The sequence below is a fragment of the Pleurodeles waltl genome, chromosome 4_2, assembly GCF_031143425.1.
Source record: "Pleurodeles waltl isolate 20211129_DDA chromosome 4_2, aPleWal1.hap1.20221129, whole genome shotgun sequence".
NCBI lineage: Eukaryota > Metazoa > Chordata > Amphibia > Caudata > Salamandridae > Pleurodeles > Pleurodeles waltl.
The window spans coordinates 368,177,733-368,200,946 of NC_090443.1; the positions used below are offsets into that span (position 1 = coordinate 368,177,733).

The window sequence follows — 23,214 nt, forward strand, 5'->3', positions numbered from 1 at the left end:
CTCAGATCCTGAACCTGACTGTTCCCCCTGCCCACGAAGCGCAGTTCTGCGCCTGATTCCCCTACCTATGGTCTCCCTCCCACAACCCATATCTAGGCATTCAACTTTCTAGCACATCTTCTCAATCGGCCCACAGAAACTATGCTGCCCTATCTAAACTTTTGCTGGCAGACCTGAACACATGGAGCGAACACAAATTATCATGGCTAGGCCAGGTAGCAGTGGTTAAAATGACAATTCTACCTCGCATCCTATATATTTTCCAAATGATTCCCCTCTCCCCCCCCCCGGCTAAGACACTCATCACAATGCAGTCTGCAATCCTCAAATTTATATGGGGTGGGAAGTCCCCGCCCTTATCAAGGCAGATCCTGTTTTTCCTAAGAAAGTGGGAGGTCTGGCAGTCCCATGCATGGCGAAATATTTTCAGGCTGTTCAATTGTGATTCCTGATAGAATGGAGTCACCCATATATCGAAAAACACTGGTGCTTTATGGACCAAGCTGTCGCAGGGTCCCACATCTGGAAAGAACCCTGGCTTATACAGGGCTAAAGGACTTTACCCTTCCCTGTTACAAATTGGTTTCTGGTTGGCTAGGGTATGCACCTAAGCCAGGCAGAACCCACCCACTCTAATCATGGCAAGGGAGTTACACTTCCAAGATAACCACTGCTCAGCCCCTTTGTAGCTTGGCACGAGCAGTCAGGCCAATCTCAGAGGCACTGTATAAAGCGTTTGCACAACACACATAACACATGTGATGCACTATCCCCACCACAAAGGAAACACAACACCAGGTTATATAAAAATAAACTGTATTGTACACAACCTTATTAGACCAAACACAACATGTCAGTAATACCCTGCTACCCAAGCAGTTGTCAGAACATTAGACAGTACTGTTACCCTGCAGAAATCAGCAGTAGTCACATATAACACACATGTTACTCATTATTCTGCAACTTAAGCAGTAGTCAGGAAAACATGACTATAGAAATGCACTTGTCATAAATGTATCATAAATGCCCATACCAGGAACATTAGAAAACACATGGCAAGTCATGAAAACATTGCGGGACCACGCGCACGCCGTTTTTTCATTCGTCCCTGCCTCTTGGGACTGGGAGAGGTTAGGGTGGGCTTATCAGGGGCCTAAACATACCATCCCTCAAATTCCGGATGTCTTTGATATATGCAGTCCTTACCATAGAGGACCTTTGCTTTCCTGCTCAATAAGGGACAACATTGGATACATTTGTTCTCAACCATCTTTATGCCTTGAAAAAGTCCGTGTGGACGAAACACGTGTTGGCTGTCTCTGAACATTGATATGATATTTCTCAACATAAAGAAATAAAGAAATCTGCATTTTTCTTCATTGTGGACTTATTACTCGGAGTGCCCTGGTTCTGTTTTGTTTTCAGATATATGTATGGCTAGTCAGGGAAACACATTAAGAATGCCCCCAAAACGGCATGTTGCCTGTAGAATCGTACCTCTCTTTGGTTTATGATGTAGGAACCCTGCACCTGCAATAGGGTGACCACGGTCTCTGCCGCCTTCCCTTGGCCATGAGCGGCCCTCCTGGGGGAAAGCAGAGTGACAAGGGAGGGGGCGAAGCAGCGCTGGGATCTCCGATGAGGCTTCCTCCCCACCCAAAACAAACGAGGGCCATAAGGGGCGAAAGGCCCAAAAGTACCACTGGAGTGAACACGCTCCTAGTGCAGCGACCGGGGAGGGGGACTCACCGTCACCCCACATGTCCTGCTTCTCTGGTGGTAGCCACATTCATCCTCAAGGTGGCTGCACCCTTTAGATGGTATCCGGATCCTCTCCCTTCCTACAGCGGCTCAGCCGCATGAACACAAGGCACCAGGAGTGCATGCCTGCTTGTCCCCTGGGGAGCCTCTTGACGGCCTTCTGTGCCCCGGGGGAAACCCCAGGAGCGCCCCTGTCTTCCTCTTTCTCGTGCCCCGGGGGCACATGGAACAGGGCGCTTTCGACGCGCTAATCATTTTTCAAACACCCTGGTCGCCGCAGTGATTTCCTCACTAAGGGGGGGGGGGCGATGGCACCCCTTTCCTAAGCCCGTAAGGCATAAAACGGAAGCACTCTTAAGGCCTATACAAGTGGAGCTCTCCCAAAGCGCTACAGCAAGGAGTCCAAAGTGCTCCCCAGGTGCTATAAACATAAGAAAAGTGCTCACAAGGTGCTTTGAGCAATTCAAGTAGAGCACTCACCAGGCACTATTCTCTCACTAAAAAGAAAGCTAGAGCAGCGCGCCCATGTGCTGCAAGCAGGCAGTTGCAGGGGCCACAGCACCCAGCTCGTGGGGGACACAAAAGATGGAGCTCAGGGTGGTAGGGTTCAGCAACAGACCAGCACAAAGGGTATGCAGACAGTGGCAGTTCCTCCTAGAGACCAAGCAGGTCACAGGCCAGCACAGCAGCAGCAGTCCAAGGCAGTTCCTGGGGAGTCCCTCCAACAGCATTCTGTGTCCAGTTACAAGCATGTTAAAGTCTAGAGTGTCTCCAAATTGTGGGGAAAAATCCCTTCTAGTTTTACTCAGTTTTACAAAGGTTTAACAAAGAGTGGGAGGAGGTTAGAACCAGTTACAACTGGTTCCAGGAGTGTCCTCCCTCTCCTCCAGCATAGGCTCCGAATATCAGTTGGGAGTAAACGAGACCTTTGGGTGAGGCCAGGGACAGCCTTTACAGATGCAAGTGTGCCCCACCTCCCCTTCTCTCAGCCCATGAAGACCATTCAAGATGCAGATGCACCTCTGTGACACCTCCATCCTCCCTGTGTACAGGCTGTCTGAAAAGTCAGACTGTCACTATGCCCAACCGTGGATTGGAGTCAAGCTGCAAAACACCAGAGTCCTAAGCACAGAGAAATGCTCATTTTCTAGAAGTGACATTGATGTAATGATAATAAGAAATCCACCTACACCACTAAGCAGCATTTCTCACTACCATTACAACCATACCAAACATGCCTATGCTACCCCTCATAAATCAGACAATACCCCCTAGACATAAGGCAGGGCATTTCCAATGCAATCCTCTGAGAAGGCAGCGCTCAAAGCAGTGAGAAACCAAATAGGCTGTTTGTCACTACCAAGACAGGCCACGCAACCAGGCACATGTCCTGCCTTTTACATACATAGCACTCTGCCCATAAGGCTAGCTAGGGCATAATTTAGGGGTGACTTGCATGTAGTAAAAGGGGAATTCTGGGCCTGGCAAGTAAATTTAGATGCCAGGTCCCTGTGGCAGAACACTGCACATGCAGGTCCTGTGCTAGCAGGCCTGAGACAGGTTTAAAAGACTACTTCTGTGGGTGGCGCAAGCAGTGCTGCAGGCCCACTAGTAGTATTCAAGTTGCAGGCCACTGTACAAGGGACTTACAGGTAAATTAAATGTGGCAATTAGGTAGAAGCTAATCACACCATCTTTAAAAGGGAGAGCACCTGCACTTTAGCACTGATCAGCAGTCATAAAGTGCTCAGAGTCACGGAGCCAACAGCAAGAGGTCAGAAAAATTGGAGGAAGGATGCAAAAAGTCTGGGGATGAACCTGCAGAAAGACCCAGGCCCAACACTCCCCCATCACCAGCACTTCCTTTTGGGTCTGCGACACAGTTGCCACCAAAAATGGCCTGACATCTTTCCCATCACCTATGAAGTCAATATGCGCCAACCAAGACTTTACCCCTCGCATGAACCTAGACTGGATTCGCAGGTGGCATGCCAGAGGTTCCAAGAGAATAGACGGCATTAACCCTTTTGATCGCCTACAGGAAGAGTATGGGCTACTGGAGGCAGACAGAATGATGTACTTACAGGTTAGGCATGGGGTGCTTCAGCCCTCAGTTTGACCCCTAGCAGCGAGCCCTCTCACACCATTTGAAAAATGGGTAATACCTAAGCAGGATGACAAACAACTTATCTCAGAGATCTACATGCACCTCACTACCATAGCACAGATGCCCAAAACCGCGGGACAGCGAAGATGGGAGCCTGAGATAGGGAGAGAGCTATCGGCCGCAGAATGGGGAGACATCAACTATAGGGCTCATCACACCGCCTATAGTACGGCGGGCACTGAGACAGCTTACAAAATATCTTTGTACTGGTATTATACCCCAGCGCTGATACAGTCATGGGACCACTCCAAACCAGCCACCTGCTGGAGAGGTTGCAGTAACACAGGCACACTATTACAACTGCTTTGGCACTGCCCCAAGTTGCCACGATACTGGAGGGGTATCTTAGAGGAAATAAACAAGGCATTCCAAACAGCGATACCTAGATTACCGACATACACCATACTCTGCCTTTCTAACCCACTTACATTTCCTCTGCGCTCTATGAGGGGTCACCAGATGGCTTTAGTCATCAATGCAGCCCATCAGACAATATTTCCATTTTCGGGCACAGATAGACTCCACAACCACACTTCTTGGCTGCATAAACTCTGGCACTTGCTGGGGATGGAGAAGCTCACACTGGCGGCGGAGCAACGGCCCACAGATTTTTCCACCCTATGTGTGCCCTCTACTCAGATATTGTCTTCTGAATTTAATGAAATCACCAGCCCTTCATTCTTAAAAGTCTTACAACTACTAGGGTAGAGCACTGGTCCAGTACTACTTGCCCAAAACTACACCTCCCATCATTGGGCAGGCAAGGGGCAGGTGAAACTCCTACGATTGACACTTGAGGGAACAGACGATTGGGGTGAGCGAGAATGGCTAAGAAGAGGGAGGAGACTTGTTTTTTGTTTGTTTTATTATATTGCTTTGTCATTTCACCTACAGCTTTCATTACAGCTAGTTTCGCTGCCGGCCTCCAGGTTGTGGCATCAAAGCTGTGTTACATATTTCTTAAGTGCAACTGCTGCTGCCAACCTGAAATGATGTAGGCAAACAGCTGTGTCTTTTCTGCTTTAAAAACTGCAGTAAATGGAATTGATCCATAAAGTTCTCTTTTCTGGAAAGTCTCGGGGCCAAACAGTATCCTCCCCTATGCCACTCCTGCGTATCCTATCTAGCTCAGTTTGAATATCACTAGGTTTGGTGAATCTTGGCTCTAATCTTCATAGGTATAGATGGAGAAGGCATTTCGCTTCTTCAGGGGCTACCTCTTGGAACAAGTAAAGCTTGTCTGCCCCTACTGCATGTGGTATCAGTAAACAGACGCAACGTGACCCAGCTAATGTCTTGGCACCCACGGTGGTCATGTGCTGATACCAGGGCGCAGTTTAGCTCATGTGGAATGCTAGTGTTGGGTACGGTGTAATTATAGGTAACATGGGATAGGTCCCTAAGATAGCGCTGTGACAATTTCTGGGTGGCCTCCAATTGACTAGGCAGTTCTTTGGCAATGAATGGGTGCAGCAGCACCCATAGTAAACAGAGGGTATACAAATGTGCAACAACACCTAACCTATAGAGCATTGCAGGTCTTGGGATGAACCCAGGGTAGAAGTCTATAGTCCTCTGGTGAAGGGAGTTTCTTAGTTGCGGTTCATGGTTCTTTATCCTGTTGGGAATATTGATGTGGCCGCTGAAAAAGTGATGGTCCACTGTAGAGGTGGTGGACATGGAGGCTTGACTGCAGACCTGTTGGATAAGGGCTAGGTTTGGTTTATTATTTTAGAAAGCATTGCATTCTTGCTTGTGTCATGGCCAGTTATGTCTTAGGAGTTTCTGTGTTTTTTCTTGGGGGTGTGATCCTTCCACACCTCATCCGCACAATTTTTAGTGACACGCCGGAGGGTGGCCCCACTCTGTATATTTATTTTGAAAAAGTGGGTAAAAAGTAGGTTTTTGGGCCTCTCCCTCTCCATGACTGATGGGGGGTACGGTGGTAAAGCATTTTTTATGGGGTGATCTTGTGAGCATGTGAGTGATTTTAGTTATTAACTCGCGCTCTGTCGGCATCGCCAGCCCTCCAGTATCCTATCCCTCCTAGTGTGTGCATAGGGGTGTTATTGGTGCAGGCAGTGCCCTTTGACCTACACGTGAGCAGGGCAATATATAAAGGAGAGGCATGTCGCAACTGAATGTTCTTTGGCGATCGCAACGTGCCCTGAGGGCATGTGTACAATCCTCTAGACCTGGCATGTGGCATGCAACGTGACCCTCCCTAATGGCGCAAGGTGTCTTGACTATCCCCTTTTTCTAGAGACTTCTTTTGGGCTATCTTTGATCTTCTTTTATTGGTTTTTGGGCACTTCCCTAGATTTTTTCATGATCTGTTATCTATAACTGTAGTGAACCGGAGGGGGTCGGAGAGTTGTTCTGCAGCTTCCCATCTGCCTCTGATATTGCAGTGTCCGAAATTGGGAGTATTGCTTCCTCCAGATGGTGTGTGTAAGGTCTTGTGTGTTGGCTGATTGCTGGTCCTGATATGGGGATGAGCACATCTCTGCATTCTATTCTGCTCGGAGCTGTGATGGATGTTTTCAGACTCCCTTTTCTCTGGCACCCCTCTTCCCTTCGGACCACATCTGTACCAGGATATTTGGACCTGTGGCTCCCAACTGTGGCCAGGAACTTCTAACCAGCGGCATTCTTCTTTCGAAATTTTAAAGGGGCATGACCTGGCCAGCAGGCTTAAGTTAGTTGGAAAACTTTGAGGGAAGGGAGGAGGCGAAATGTTGATACATGGAGAGTCCAGTGCCAGGCCAAGAACTCATCAAAATTTGCCCAAGTGATGGTTATGGACTGGGATGGTTGGTTGTTCTAGTGAACCACCTCCAGTGACTCGGCATCATGCATAGCTTTGCAATCTGTTGGACCTCGTGCGTATTCTGTGGAGGATATGGGCTCCTCACTTTCCCAAGCACAGGGAAACCTGGATCCCAACACTGGATGATAGCTTTGTTTTGGAACTAAAAAACGGGCCTCCACTTGGCTAGAGGCTATTTAGCTTTCAAGGGACACTTTTGGGACTACATGCCATAAACAAATTTTGGTCCCGGGCTGGGTGCCCGAGATTGGGACCTTCTGTCTTGGTGATCAGAACCTGCCCTAGTTGCCTTGTGGGTGTGGGGACCTGTTTTTAAGCACTAGTCGAAGAGCCACCCTGCCCCCTTGATCAGACTGCCCACCGCTGGGATGTGGCCAGCCGACCCCGGCTTGGGACATCAGCAGCAGAGTGGGGTCAGTGCTCCTGCACGCAACCTGAAAGAAGGGCTCTAGTGAGGATACCCGATGGACAAAACATGTACAGCAGCCTTGAGCTTCCTGAATGCAAGTAAAGGCTTGAATCCCTAATGTTGTCTCATTGGTCCTTCTTTTGAGTTTTGATACATCAAATTTTGAGGTGTGCATGAAATGGATGCTTTGTGTTGGGGGTTTTAATTTACTGCACATTTGGGTTCTGCATTTGTTTGAAGGTATTACTTCCCCAAACAGTTACCCCTCCCTGCCGTGGTTGTGGCCCCGGTCCTTGTTGGACTGGGTTCCCTGTGTGTGGGTGCTGTTGGCACGTATTTTTTAAACTACCTGACCCATTTTACAGTGGTGCGGTGGTGGACTGACTTCCCTGCTGCTGAGTGTAAGATGCATTCGGGTTTCCCTGGGCTTGGTTTTGTGGTTAGAGATTCTGCAGGTACCTGCCCAGGTTCACTAACCTCTGTTCGTGATATGCCTTTAGCCATCATCTGTCAGCCATGTGGCCCATTCTGTGGCAATAGTAACATTCTATAAGGGCTGGCTGCTGCTAAAGTCCCTGTTTTGTGCCGTTATACCTAGGTTGAAGCCCTCTGGGGTTTTGCCGTGGAGCTCCCTTTAGAATTGGTGCCATTTGCACGCTCGCAACTGAAGTGGCGCAGTCGAGGGCGGTCTTTTATAACTTTTGTTAGAACAACTTAGAGGTGTCCCTCTGGGCTTGCTCCTGTTTTTCCCTGCCCTTTTCTTGTTTATTTTTGTGATAGTATAATATGTGAGCTGCCAGGGTTTGGTGTCCAGCCCAACTATGCTGTCCAATCCACTTTGTATTTCGGTGGGCAGCCCCTTTTTGAGGACATTGTAAAAGAGAACGACCTGTGTGCCTGTATAGGTCAAGGCTGTCCTATATCTTGTCCCCATCATTCCCTCATCCTATCTGGAAAATCTATTATGGTCTTCCCAGGTTTCATAGTTTCTGCCATTAACCCTCCCACATCTGGGCAGTTAGGAAACATTTCCCTCTGGGCCATCCATTTTTGGTGCCTGTGTAAACTGAATATGGCTCGGCATGCTCGGTGTTTGTCAGCGTGATTGCTCGGATGTGACTTTGGGTGTACACTGTGTTAGTCTGCTCTCCGGACTACTTAGCAGACTTTTGACCTCACGTATTGCTAGGTTTATTTCCATGGTGTTATTCTCAAAGCACGACATCCATTTCCCGCCCCACCCAACAATAGAAGCATTTTGGTTCTTAGCCTTTCTTTATCCATCTGAGCCCAGGGCACATAAATGGTACCTGATGTGCCCTTTTGCTGTAGCGGGCATATTTTGGCTCTAGGTAGCTCCTCTGGTTTCTCCCTAACATAGCGATCTCATCTTCTTAGACAATTCTGCATGTAGGGGAAGTTCTGCTTGGGATCTCCCCCTCCATGCTGGATGCAGTCTTCCACAACGGCCAAGTCCTCGGGTTCGAAGGATCCCCCCGCTGACCAGGGTCTATCACACTGGTCTCTTCCGTCAGTCCAGCGGGCTAGCAGATGACAAAGATGACAATATCTCGCCTTCCTCTCGAGCCACTGTCTATCTTGGGGTTAGCTTGTCTGTCCTGGGTGTTCAGGAGGAGCAGCAGACATCCTAGTCGCTGCTCTCCTTGTGCTCCCGCAAAGGTGCCAACTTAATTTACTGCATTTAAGCTGAGTTTGCACTAGGCTACCTTGGTGTCTTTTTTCCTGATCACCCCCTCTCCTACATTGACAATCTGGTGGGGCTCATATTCCACCCAAAAGTCTCTCCTCTAGCCCTGCATGGGACTCTTCCCCAAAAGATGCTCTGTACCTCCCCCTGCATTCCTTCAGTGGAAGACACAACTCTCTACTTTCTCATTGTACTTGTAGGGTGCAAGCTTTCTCTCTCTCCTTAGTTTGCGTCTTTCCTCTAAATCCCACTTAGGTTGCCTTCTTTGTTCTGAGCTGTTCTTTTTCGTTGGGACTTGCCCCCAAACCTGCTTTCTGTTGTTTCTGCGGCTACCTGAGCAAAGCCTGTGGCTCCCCCCTCATCTTCAGATCCCGGAGGGCTGGGACCCCTTTCCTCAAACCCTCTAGTTGTGGCACTGTCCTGAACTGCTATGAATCTCCCTGTCACTCAAGAGTGTTCACCGGAACCGGTGAGAGTGAATGTTTTCCATGCCTCTGAGGTACAATGGGATGGGCGCGATGGACGAGGGGTCGAACTCCGGGGAGCTCTAGCGCTGGACTAGTGTGGTGTTGGGATTGCCTAGGCCTGCTGGCCTGTTAGATTGTCATGCCTGGACCTAACAGTTTGTTGTTTGGTAGGGGACCCTCCAGCTCCCTCATCCGGCAGATTGGTATAGCCTAATGCGGGATAACAGGCATCGGGGAGAGCACCTCTATTCTTGCATGTACCGGGGAAGGTGCAGACGCCTGGCTTGGTGACTGTGTGTTAGGTTTATTGGTCTGGGCCTCCTCGGAGATGGCCCATAGTTCTAAAAGTGCTTCTCTCCTGTTCTCTTGCGCTGTTTATTTGTCTGTATGTGTGTTCCTATGGGTTTGGTTATGTTAGTGTCAAAGATTCCCTCCTTTGGCCAGGGAAACGTGTGTGCCTTAGTGTGTGCCATTCGTGTCAAAACATGTTGTTTGTTAGCTTGTCTGGGGAACCTGGTTTGTATATTTTTTAGTGGCGGCCCCATGATAAGTTGAGCAGTTTTGTACAGCACAGATACACTTCTACTTTTTCTGGTTTACAGAATCTTAAGTTCTACTCTGGTCGTGGAGAAATATATACATGGGGATTGTTAGTTCTAACTACTTTACTGTGAGCACAGTGTTATTTACAGATTCATCAAAATGAACATTTCACAAACGCAAGTAGCAATGCATATGAAGGGTCACAACCTAGAAGAAAGTGCAATTGTTAATTCAAACGTCATGAAATTTGGCATCAAATAGCAAACTTTACTTTGGTATTACATAGAGATTGTGAGAAATAGCAGCACCTACATATAGCACATTGAGCCATTGACAAAATACAGTACTCAAGACAAAATACAGTTGCATTAATTTACCAGCACCACAACATCTAAGATACATCAATTTTCAACTAGAATAAAGAAAAACTGACAGAGAAAAAACTGATGACTGTCAAAAGTACCTTAGCCTGCTCCTAGTGCATGCTATCCTGTGACCAGGGAAAGCTCTGCGCGGTACACAGGATTAAGTGAGCCTGATAGTCTGTCAATATCGGCTCCAGGACAAAGATAATAAAAATTTATGCAGATAACTTGGCAACCACAGGCCCCTCTTTGCCAAATACAAGCTGCTCCTAATCTCCCAGATACAATTGTTTTTCCCTTCCATCCAAATCACACCCTATATCGTACTTAGGATCTGTGTAACGTCCAACGTTCCAAGTGGTGAGGCCTTAACCCTCTATCACACCCAGGGGACAAGCATACCATCTGTGTCACGCTCTGCGATCTAAGCGAACAACACCTCTCACTTATTGAGGTGCCAGCCCTTTATCGCACCCAGGGACCATGAATATCACTTGTGTCACGTCCAGTGGTCCAAGCGAATGACACCTCTCAAGGTTGAGGTGTTGGCCTCATATCACACCAAGGGCCCATGCGTACCATCTGTGTCATGCCCATCAGTCCAAGCGGTAAACCCTGTATCATAGCCAGGGGACAAGCTTACCATCTGTGTCACACCCAGTGGTCCAGGCGATAAACACCTCTTACTTATTGAGGTGCTGGCCCTGTATCACACCCAGATTTCAGGTGTACCATCTGTCACACCCAGCGGTCCAAGTGACAAACAACATCCCCCTTTCCTAGCATGCTGATTATCGAAAAAAGGTGACTTCCGCTAAAACACCTCCAAGGCCTCCTTGCGACTACTTAGTTCGGACACATAAAATAGGTAACATGACAGACTTCTGTCAGTGGCAGGGTGCTCAGGTAAAATTTTTACGTTTCTTCTTAGTAAGCCCTATGCCAAATGTTAGGACGAAGGCTCTGATGTAGTCTCTTACCCTTCTGATGATGGCTTCAGGATAGACCTCCTCCCAGCAGATTCACAAAAACTTCCAATCAATTGCGGCTATGATCACCTTTCTTGATGTGCAAATGTGAATCCATCCGGGTGGGGTCCCTTTCCTTAGCTGCAGTCTGGTCCGCGGTACCAATTTTCTCCTGGCTGGTTCGCCAAAATGTTGCTCGAATGTGAATTTACCTTGAAAAAACAAAAGACCAGAGGCATTTGGCAAAACAACATGAGTTTGTTTAATTAAACATTACGGCCCGGAAAACGGAGCCCGAGGACTGTCTCAAAGTACAGTTGCTCTGTATGGTGTTTTATACATTTCTCTGGGTACATAGTACAATTTCAGCATTCAGTTTTAGGTGAAGAATGTGAGCAGTTGTCTGGGATCATAAATAAGGTCCCTTATTGCAAATGCAGCTATGCCTCAACCTCGCATGGACACAGTGAGGTAATGTGTCCAGAAGTTTGGCATAAGGGGCACGTGATTGCAGCGTGTAACTGTGCATGCTGTGTTCTGTTTGGCTGAGTGTTCCTAACTTCATGTGGCATCTGACTTTATGGTGTTTTGGGAATTTGCACATCCCTCCGGCCATGTGTGTTTATTGGGGCCAGTCTCCTGGGACCATTGTGGTTTGCTGCCTCTATCTGTGGGATTGATCTGAGTTTCCTGTTCGCACATTTGTATGCTGACTATGTGCTGCTCCACCTGTGACCTGTTAATCAGTAACTTCAGGCCTAGGTCTCAGAGCTTGCTTCACCATGAATTTCTGAGTCAGTGTTGATGGAAAGTTCATGACAGGTAAATTCTATAATAGTGATGCGATTTCGTTTTTATATGTGAACATATCTGTTAGACCTGACAGCCTTAGGGTGGTCACCCCCAACTTTCTGCCTGCCTCCCTCCACTTTTTGACACTGTTTGTGCTGACTTTAGGACTCTGCACACTTTACCACTGCTAACCAGTGCTAAAGTGCATATGCTCTAGCCCTTAAAACATGATGACATTGGTTCATACCCAATTGGCATATTTAATGTACTTGTAAGCTCCTAGAAAAGTGCACTACATGTGCCCAGAGACTGTAAATTAAATGCTACTAGTGGGCCTGCAGCACTGATCATGCCACTACAGATGTAGCCCCTTAACCATGTCTCAGGCATGACATAGCAAGGCCTGTGTATGCAGTTTCACTGCCACTTCGACTTGGCATTTAAAAGTACTTTCCAAGCCTTAAACTGCCCTTTTTCTACATATAAGTCACCCCTAAGGTAGGCCCTAGGTAACCCAGAGGGCAGGGTCCCGTGTAGGTAAAAGACAGGACATATATCTGTGTGTTTTATATGCCCTGGTGGGGAAAACTCCTAAATTTGTTTTCCACTGCTGTGAGGCCTGCTCCCTTCGTAGGCTAACATTAGAGCTACCCTCATATACTGATGGAGTGGTAGATTCTGATTGGAAAGGGGTAAACAGGTCAGATTTAGTATGGCCAGAATGGTAATACAAAATCCTGCTTATTAGTGAAGTTGGATTTTATATTACTATTTTAGAAATGCTACTTTTAGAAAGTTTGCATTTTTTCTGCACTTAAATCCTTCTGTGTCTTACAGCCTGTCTCCATTCCACGTCTGGACTGGGCTTGTTGACAACTCCCTTGTGCATTTCACCCACACATCCACAAGCACAGGATGCTCAGGAACATCTGCACACATCTGCATACTGAATGGGTCTTCCTGGGCTGGAAGGGGGGAGGGTTGGGCACTTACATTTCAAAGGACAGTGGCCTGCCCTCACACAATGGACTGCCAAACCCTTACTGGGACCCTGGCAGGCACGGTTGTATTGAAAGCTGACCCTGTGCATTTCAAAACCACTCTTTGAAGTCTCCCCCACTTCAAAGGCACTTTTGGGTATATAAACTGGGTCCCCGACCCTACCAATTTAGACACTTCCTGGGAAAGGCATTCTGCACCAGAATTTGCAACCTGCCAAGAGAAGCTGCCTGGCTGCCCAAAGGACTCACCTGGGCTGCTTTGCTGTAAAGGACTGCTGCCTTGCTGTTGCCCTGCTGCCTTGCTGGCCTCTGGCTTTGCTGAGAAGTGCTCTCCAAGAGCCTGGATTGATCTTACCTCCTGTTTCCTGAAGTCTCAGGGCCAAAAAGACCTCATCTCTGTAAGGAAACTCCTTGTGCAATGAAAATCGACACACAGCTTGCCGGAATCAATGCACAGCCTGTCTAGCGGTGGGAAAATCACTGTATCACTGAACCAGAATGATGCAGCCTGGCTCCCCAAGAGGAGATTGCTGCAGAGCCAACATTGCGACCAGAACGTCTACGCACAGCTGGAACGACGCAGCCTGACTTCATGTGAGAGGAATCAACGCAGTGCCAGCCGTGCAGCCGAATCTCCGCCGTGTCACGCACCGGATCGAGGCAACAACTGTGACTTCATCCCGCACACCCAAGATTTCCACGCATCATCCCTCGGTGTCAAAAGAACCTGCATCGCAAAGAGAATTCAAGCCTGAGTACCGGAATTTCACGCAAAGTCCTTCTTGCGTGGAAAAGAATCGACGCATCATCTGTGTGCGAGCGGAAATCCGACGCACACCTACCTTTTTCCATGCATCTCCTCGTCTCCGTTTTTCACATGTGTAATTTTGACACAAACCAGGTACTTTGTGCTTGCAAGAGACAATTGTGCTTTTAAGAACTAAAGACTCTTCTTATCATTACAAAAGTGATATTTCAACTTGTGATTATCAAATCTTAATCATTTTGACCTTAATTTAACAAGATAAATATCTTATATTTTTCTAAACCTGTGTGGTGTCTTTTTATAGTGTTCTCACTGTGTTATTGCATGATTTATTGCACAAATACTTTACACAATGCCTTCTAAGTTAAGCCTGACTGCTCAGTGCCAAGCTACTAGAGGGTGGGCACAGGATAGTTTGGATTGTGTGTGATTTATACTGACTAGGATTGTGATCCATATTTGGATAAATATTTACAACTGGAGACCCCATTTCTAACATTGGTGATCAGCAGTAAGGATAGGACTTGTATTTGTGTAATAACATGCAATAGCTACTTGTACACTACCTACCCACAGCTGAAGGTCAACTTGATTTTTTATCTTTTTCTGCAATTTTGTTTTTCTGCTTGCCAGTTTATTCAAATCCCCATAAAACATGTATCTGTCTGGGTCTCAAGAAGGAGCTGGAGAAATTGACCTAGCCAAGCTGGAGACATACGCTGTTAGCCACCTAAAGGGATTCTGCAAGGGGATGGGAGTACCTACCCTGGGTGCCTCCAGAAAGGAGGAGTACCAAAAGGCACTGAGGGCCTGGGCAGAAGCCCATTCACAAGAGAATGTTGAGGTAAAGGAGCCAGAGGATGGCCCCTCAGAGGATTTGCCACCAGCAGTGAGGGATGTTACCCCTGAAATTGTGCCTGCTGGTAAACCAGGGAGCGGTGTCTCTAGCCATGGCCTGACTGCAGAGGAAAGGAGGGAGGAGAGAGAACTTAAATTGCATATGGAAAGGTTAAACATGGAGGCAGAGGAAAGAAAAACTGCAGCTGAGAGAGCTTTGGAGGAGAAGAAACTTCTGTTGGCTTATGAACTGAGTCTTAAAGAGCTGGTCATCAAGGCTAGGCAGGCTGAGTCCAGCAGTAATGGTGGCAGCATACATGCAGGACCTAAATGAGACAAGAAACTTTGTTTAACCAAAATTGTGGTGCCAAGTTATGTGGTGGGAGATGACATTAATAAGGGGTTGGCTGCTTAAGAAGTTGCACTAAGGGCTAATGGGGTTCCTGAAGAGCAATGGGGGCAGGCTTGTGGAGATATGTGCCAGTTGTTGGGAGGGACACACTCCTCACATTAGATCCAAAGGATCAGAACACATACTCGCCCATGAAAGCCACTTTAACTGCCAAGTTTGGGCTGATCCCTTAGAAGTACCGTCAGAGGGTCAGGGACAGCACCAAACTCTCCACACAGACTTGGGTAGACTTTTTTCATTTTTTCAGTAAGGCACTAAATGGATGGGTGAGTAAAGTAGATGACTGTGTGAGGTTGTATAATTTGATCCTGAGAGAGCATATGTTCAGTGTTTGCTTTACAGAGTTGCGCCAGCACCTAGTTGACAGTAAGCTGACTGATCCTAGGAAGCTTGCTGAGGAGGTGAACCTCTGGGTTAGCACCAGAGTGTCCAAAGAGGTATCTTGGGGGTACACCCACAAAGGTGGTCAGGGTTCCCACCAGAAAAAAGAGGGGGGAGAAAAACTTTAAAATAAGGAGTTCTCAAAAGGCACCCAAAACTATTCCCAGGGGGGTGGTGGTAACCAGTACCAACCTCATTCTGAAAAGAGGCCAGGGTTCTTTGATAAAAAGAAAGGGAAATTTGTACCCAGATGCCTAGAGTGCACCAAGCATGGTCACTTCAAGGGCAACTCCAAGTGACCCATGCAGGCACAGTGCTCCACTGGAGGGAAGACACCTGGGTTGGCTAGTATAGAGCTCGGGGAGGCGGTAGTCCCAGACAGTTTGGGGGAATAGATAGGGGTAACCCTTGTGTCCCTAGGAGATGAGGAAATGGTGCCAAAAGCCCACATGCCTGCAAATACTTCCAAGTATAGGCAGTGGGTCATCATTAATGGGCAATGGGTGGAGGCTCTGTGTGACACAGGAGCCAGCATCACTACTGTTGTCAGCTGGTGTCAGCATAGCAGGTCATCCCCACTACATTCCACCATGTCATAGTCACTGACAATCGTGAGAGTCACCTACCAGTGGCTCTCATTCCCTTTGAGTGGGGGGGTCTCTGGTACTCTAAAAGTAGCTGTGAGTCCTGCCATGCCTGTAGATTGTCTGCTAGGCAATGACCCTGAGCATACTTCCTGGAAGGAGGTGGAGCTCAGGTCTCACCTGGAGATGTTAGGTTTGTCTGAGTGGGTCTGCATGACCACACGGTCCATGGCTGCCCGGTAAGGGCGTCAAGGGCAACCGGGGTCTAGAAAAATGGCCCAGACAGCTTCAAAGAGGAAGGGAAAGGGGCGCGGGAAACTAGTCCTAGAAGTTCCTGCGATGGTTGACATGGTCCCAGAGGCGGAGGCCCCTGAGCCAACCGGGGAAGACATCGCCACCCTGGGTAACCTGCCTGAGCTTGCTGGCTGGCAAATTGAGGGTGAGCCAACCAGGGAGGAGTTTTGCAAAGCACAGAAAGAGTGCTTACTCTTGAGGGTTTGAGGCAACAGGGTGCAGCCCAGGCAGCAGGTGAAGATTCTGGCGATCACCATGTCTATTGGGAGAATTATCTCCTTTATAGTGATCCTAGGGTACCGGAAGCTGGGGCAGCCCGTGTGCTGGTGATCCCCCAGTGCTACTCGGCCTTCCTTCTGGGATTGGCTCACGACATCCCCCTGGCGGGACATCTGGGGCAAGACAAGACCTTTGCCAGGCTTGTCACCCACTTTTATTGGCCCCGAATGCGGGTAGCCTCAGATGCTTTCTGTAGGTCCTGCCCAACCTGCCAGGGTAGTGGGAAGACAGAGAAAAGGCTAAAGGCCCCCCTGATCCCACTCCCCGTCATTGGCACCCCCTTTGAAAAGGTGGGCATCAACGTCATTAGTCACTTGGACCCCAAATCTGCCCTAGGCGAAATGTTTATCCTGGTTTTGGTGGACCATGCCACCCGCTATCCAGAGGCAATCCCTTTAAGAACAGTGACTGCACCAGTGGTGACCAGAGCTCTGATGGGGATATTTACCCATGTGGGATTCCCAAAAGAGGTTGTGTATGACAGAGGCACAAACTTTATGTCTGCGTACATGAAGTCCATGTGGGATGCTTGTGGGGTGACCTACCGGTTCATCACCCCTTATCATCTTCAATCCAATGCACTTGTAGAAAAGTTCAACAAGACCCTAAAACGCATGGTCACAGGCCTACCTGAGGCCATGAGGCATAAGTGGGACATCCTCTTGTCATGCATTCTCTTTGCTTATAAAGAGGTGCCCCAGAAAGGGGTGGGGTTCAGCCCCTTTGAACTTCTCTTTGGGTACCCTGCCAGGAGCCCCCTAAGCATAGTGAAAGAGGGGTGGGAGTAAGCTCCCAGGAAACCCCCCCAGGATGTGGTCAGTTACATGCTGGCCCTCCACAACCAGATGCAATGCTTCTGGAAACAGGCCAAGAGCAACCTCGAGGCCAGTCAAGAGCTGATGAAGCAATGGTATGACCAGAAGGCCACCCTGGTAGAATTTTCACCTGTAGACAAATTATGGGTAATGGAGCCAGTAGAGCCTAGAGCTCTCCAAGACCGCTGGACTGGCCCATTCAAGAAAAAGAAGCGGAAGGGGGAGGCCACTTCCTTAGTCGACCTTAAGTCCCCCAGAAATCCCCTAAGGGTGCGCCATCAAAACAGACTAAAGCCTCATTTTGAGAAGTCTGAAGTCAGCATGCTTCTGGTGACCGATGAAGGTATGGAAGAGGAGAGTGAGCCTCTTCCCAACCTCCTCTCTGCCAAAGAAGGTGATGGGTCAGTGGAGGGTGTTAATCTGACTCCCTGGCCCTAGATCAGAGTAGAGACTGCTACAAGCTATTGGAGCAGTTCTCTTCCCTGTTTCCCTCACCCCTGGGCTCACACACGTGTGTGCCCATGATATTGACACAAGAGATAGTCCCCCTGTAAAGAATACAATTTACAGAGTGTCAGAAAAGGTGAGGTCCAGTATCAAGGAGAAAGTGGCAAAGATGCTGGCTCTTGGGGTGATAGAGAAGTCCAGCAGTCTCTCATCCAGCCCAGTGGTGTTGGTTCCCAATGCTGCTTCTCCCAGGGGCCAAGCCAGCGCTTAGGTTCTGGGTGGACTAGCAGGGTCTCAACTCTGTCACTGAGACAGATGGTCACCCCATCCCCTGAGCTGATGAGCTCATAGACAGGCTAGGCGCTGCCAAGTTCCTTAGTACCTTTGACCTCACATCAGGGTACTGGCAGATTGCCTTGACTGAAGGGTCAAAAGAGAGATCCGCTTTTTCTACTCCTGAGGGTCATTACCAGTTCCAGGTCATGCCCTTTGGAGTGCAAAATTCCCCTGCTACCTTCCAACGGTTGGTTAAAGGGGACCTAGCTGGCAAGGATGCAGCCTATCTAGACAACATCGCTGTCTATAGTTCCAGCTGAGAACCTTCTTAGGTCTCAACGGATACTACTGAAGATTTGTTAAGGGTTATGGCTCCATAGTGGCCCCCTTAACAGAACTCATATCCAAGAAGCAACCTAGGTTGGTGAATTGGACTGAGGCTTGTCATAACGCCTTTGATTCCCTGAAGGAAGCCATGTGCACGGCACCCGTGCTCAAGGCAACTGACTACTCCAGAGAATTCATCGTGCAGACAAATGCTTCAGAGCATGGCATAGGGGCGGTCCTAGCACAGCTGACTGAACAGGGCCTAGACCAACCAGTAGTCTTTATTAGCAGAAGACTATTACAACGGGAACAGAGGTGGAGTGCTATTGAAAGAGAAGTATTTGCTGTGGTTTGGGCACTGAAGAAACTGAGACCATACCTGTTTGGGAATCACTTCCGGGTTCAGACAGACCACAGGCCCCTCAGATGGCTCATGCAAATGAGGGCTGAAAATCCTAAACTCTTGAGGATGTTCCATTTCCCTACAGGGGATGAACTTTACAGTCGAGCATCGCCAGGGATTGACCACCCCAATGCTGATGGTCTCTCCAGATACTTCCACCTTAGCGATGAGAGCTCCCAATGGGTTGGGTAGCTCTCCCCACTTTCAGCTGGGGGACACATGTTAGACCTGACAGCCTTAGGGTGGTCACCCCTAACTTTTTGCCTGCCTCCCTCCTCTTTTTGACACTGTTTTTGCTGGCTTTAGGACCCAGTGCATTTTACCACTGCTAACCAGTGCTAAAGTGCATATGCTCTATCCCTTAAAACATGGTAACACTGGCTCATACCCATTTGGCATACTTAGTTTACTTGTAGGTCCCTTGTAAAGTGCACTACATGTGCCCAGGGCCTGTAAATTAAATGCTACTAGTGGACTTGTAGGATTGCACCACCCACATAATTAACCCCTTAACCATGTCATGGCAAGGCCTGCTTGCAGTTTCACTGCCACTTCGACTTGGCATTTAAAAGTGTTTTCCAAGCCTTAAGCTCCCCTTTTTCTACATATAAGTCACCCCTAAGGTGGGCCCTAGGTAACCCATAGGGCAGGGTGTAGAGAGGAATCGACGCAGCGCCAGCCGTGCGGCAGAAACCCTGCCGCATCACAAACAGGATCAACGCAACAGCTGTGACTTTGTCCTGCACGCCCAGGATTTCCACGCATCGTCCCTGGGCATCAAAAGACCCCACATCGCAAAGAGGATTCAAGCCTGCGCACTGAATTGGATGCAAAAACTCTTGAGGATGTTCCATTTCCCTACAGGGGATGAACTTTACAGTGGAGCATCGCCAGGGATTGACCACCCCAATGCTGATGGTCTCTCCAGATACTTCCACCTTAGCGATGAGAGCTCCCAATGGGTTGGGTAGCTCTCCTCACTTTCAGCTGGGGGACACATGTTAGACCTGACAGCCTTAGGGTGGTCACCCCCAACTTGTTGCCTGCCTCCCTCCTCTTTTTGACACTGTTTTTGCTGGCTTTAGGACCCAGCGCATTTTACCACTGCTAACCAGTGCTAAAGTGCATATGCTCTATCCCTTAAAACATGGTAACACTGGCTCATACCCATTTGGCATACTTAGTTTACTTGTAGGTCCCTTGTAAAGTGCACTACATGTGCCCAGGGCCTGTAAATTAAATGCTACTAGTGGACTTGTAGGATTGCACCACCCACATAATTAACCCCTTAACCATGTCATGGCAAGGCCTGCTTGCAGTTTCACTGCCACTTCGACTTGGCATTTAAAAGTGTTTTCCAAGCCTTAAGCTCCCCTTTTTCTACATATAAGTCACCCCTAAGGTAGGCCCTAGGTAACCCATAGGGCAGGGTGTAGAGAGGAATCGACGCAGCGCTAGCCGTGCGGCAGAAACCCTGCCGCATCACAAACAGGATCAACGCAACAGCTGTGACTTTGTCCTGCACGCCCAGGATTTCCACGCATCGTCCCTGGGCATCAAAAGACCCCACATCGCAAAGAGGATTCAAGCCTGCGCACTGAATTGGACGCAAAGTCTTTCCCGCGTGGAAAAGAATCAACGCATCATCTGTGTGCGCCCGGAAATCTGACCAACACCTACCTTTTTCCAGGCATCTCCTCCTCTGTGGTCTTCGTGCGTGTAATTTTGAGGCAAACCAGGTAGTTTGTGCTTTCAAGAGACAATTGTGCTTTTAAGAACTAAAGACTCATCTTATCATTCCAAAAGAGATATTTTAACTTGTGATTATCAAATCTTAATCGTTTTGACCTTAATTTAACCAGATAAATATCTTATATTTTTCTAAACATGTGTGGTGTCTTTTTATAGTGTTCTCACTGTGTTACTGCATGATTTATTTCACAAATATTTTACACATTGCCTTCGAAGTTAACATGACTGCTCAGTGCCAAGCTACCAGAGGGTGGGCACAGAATAATTTGGATTCTATGTGTCCTCTTCCAACTAGAAACCCCATTTCTAACAATATTAACATTGACTTTTCAATGGGTAAAAAAACAATCCTGGTGAGACCCATGCAAGTCGCCCCACCCTGGATTCCATTAGGTCTCCAGGTTTGTTAGGTTTCCCCAGGTGCTAGCTGATCTGAGGTCCAAAATCCACAGCTACCCACTTCATAAAAAGAGAAAAAATGTGAGTGGGAAAATATGGTCTCCTTGTTGTCTTTTGGGCCATTTCCTGGTGCGGACTTGTAGGCCTACCCACACAAGTAAGACACCAGTTTTATCCGGAGCCTTAGGGGAATGCTGAGTGGAGGGAAGTGTGTGGCTCCACAGAGATTCTAGACATTTTTATGACAGCAATGTGAGGAAAATTTGCTTTTGTAAAGGTCTGAGGTTTGCAAGGGGTTCTGGATTTAAAAAAAACTGTTGAGAGCTATGCAAGTCACCCAACCCTGGATTCCTTCAGGTGTCTAGTTTTCAAAAATGTGCAAGTGTGTTAGGTTTCCCTAGGTGCCCGCTGAGCTAGGGCCCAAAATCCACAGCTACCCTCTTTGCAAAAAAAGGGTATGTTTTAAGTGGAAAATGTGATGTATCCTTGTGTGATTTGGACCGTTTCCTGTAGCGGGCACTAGGCCTAATCAGACAAGTGGGGTCCTAGTTTTATCAGGAAATTAAGTGGAATGCTGGGTGGAGAGAACTTTGTGGCTCCCTGCAGATTCCGGAACTTTTAATCACAGAAATCTGAGGAAATGTGATTTTAGTCAAAGTTTCAGGTTTGCAATGGATTGTGGGTAAAACGCCAGTAGGCAGCCAGGCAAGTCACCCCATCTTGGATTCCCCCATTTGTCTAGTTTTTAAGAATGTGCACATTTGGTAGGTTTTCCTAGGTGCTGGCTGAACTAGGGCCCACAATTCACAGCTTCCTACTTTTTGAAAAAAGGGTCAGTTTTTAATGGAAAAATGTGATCTATCCATGTAGTGTTCTAGGGTGTTTCCTGTCACAGGCAACCCACACAAGAGAGGTGCCATTGTTTTTAGAAGGCATGTAGGAGCAAAGAATAGTAAAATATTTGTTATTTCCTATTGTATTTCAATGCATTTGTGCCTTCCAAATGTAAGCCAGTGTATTAAAAAGAATTTTAAAAAATACCCTCTAAATCATATGCATATGTTAGTAAGGGTACCAATAAATTCAGAAATGTACAAATAGCCACTGCTCCTGAACTCCATATCTTGTCCCATTTCAGAAATGCATAGGTTTCCTTGATACCCATTTCTCACTCTTCGTATTTCACCACATAAATTGGTGTCTCATCAGGACATAATGAAAAACAATTGTATGGCGCAACTCAGTTGTTGTCTCTGACTACCTTGGATTTTTGGAGAACCTCCAAATATCTCCGCAACCAGGGCTACTGGATATATTGGTATATTGCTTTTATAAATCAACCATTGTGACAAAAACTTACAGAGGAAAACGTTGTCACAAATAATCATTTTTCCTACTCATTTTCAATATTTTTTATTTCAACAGTTAGTTTCTTTGGGAAAACCTTGACGGATCTACACATATGATCCCTATCTGTATTCAGAATTTTGTGTACTTTTCAGAAGTTTATAGCTTTTCTGTATCACCCATGGGTTTCACACCGGTTTCCACCCCAAACTGGAAGTACGCTGAGAGCACATAATAGGAAAATTGAGCTACCTCTTTGAAAAATGCCAAAGACTGTGGTAAAAAAATATATTTTTTATTCAGCTCTGCATGTTTCTGAAAGCTGGTGACCTTGGCACAGCAAACCATTCGTTGATGCCATTTCTAGGAGAAAAAAACTGACATTTTTATCTGAAACACTTTTTTTCCTATTTTTTCCCCCAAAAAAACAAAATGTAACTATATTTTGTCTACTTTCTCAGACCCCTCAACGGAAAACCACAAACCTGGATACTTTTAGAATCCCTAGGAAGTTGGAAAAAAGGACCCACATTTGGCATGGATCCCATATGTGGGAAAAAAAGTATGGAGCTCTAAGCCTGAATTGCCCTCAGATAGCCAAAAATTGAGCTAAGCACTTGGGGGAGAGAGGGAGGTAGAAGTCCCAGGGACTAAACCCTTGTTACCCTTCCCTAAGTCCCACTCTGCCTCTTCCTAATCCCCTCCTATTTATTATTAAGTATTCCCCATTTTCCGGCCACTCCCTCAGGTTCCTCCCAGATATACTAATAAAATGTGTACCTGTGTATAGGGAGATCTCTGGAACTGAAGCGGAGGCCTATCTTTTGATAGAAGACGTGGAAGCTGTGATCTGCACACATAGGTTTGTGAACAGCATTTAGTAG

The 23,214-nt window shown here is 47.5% G+C and overlaps 1 protein-coding gene across 1 annotated transcript in view; it reads left to right on the forward strand.

The window, feature by feature from the left end:
• The window catches only part of LOC138293868 (cytochrome P450 2D14-like), a 298,270-nt gene that overhangs the window by 85,118 nt on the left and 189,938 nt on the right, over positions 1–23,214 (forward strand). The gene's annotated exons all lie outside the window — the stretch shown is intronic.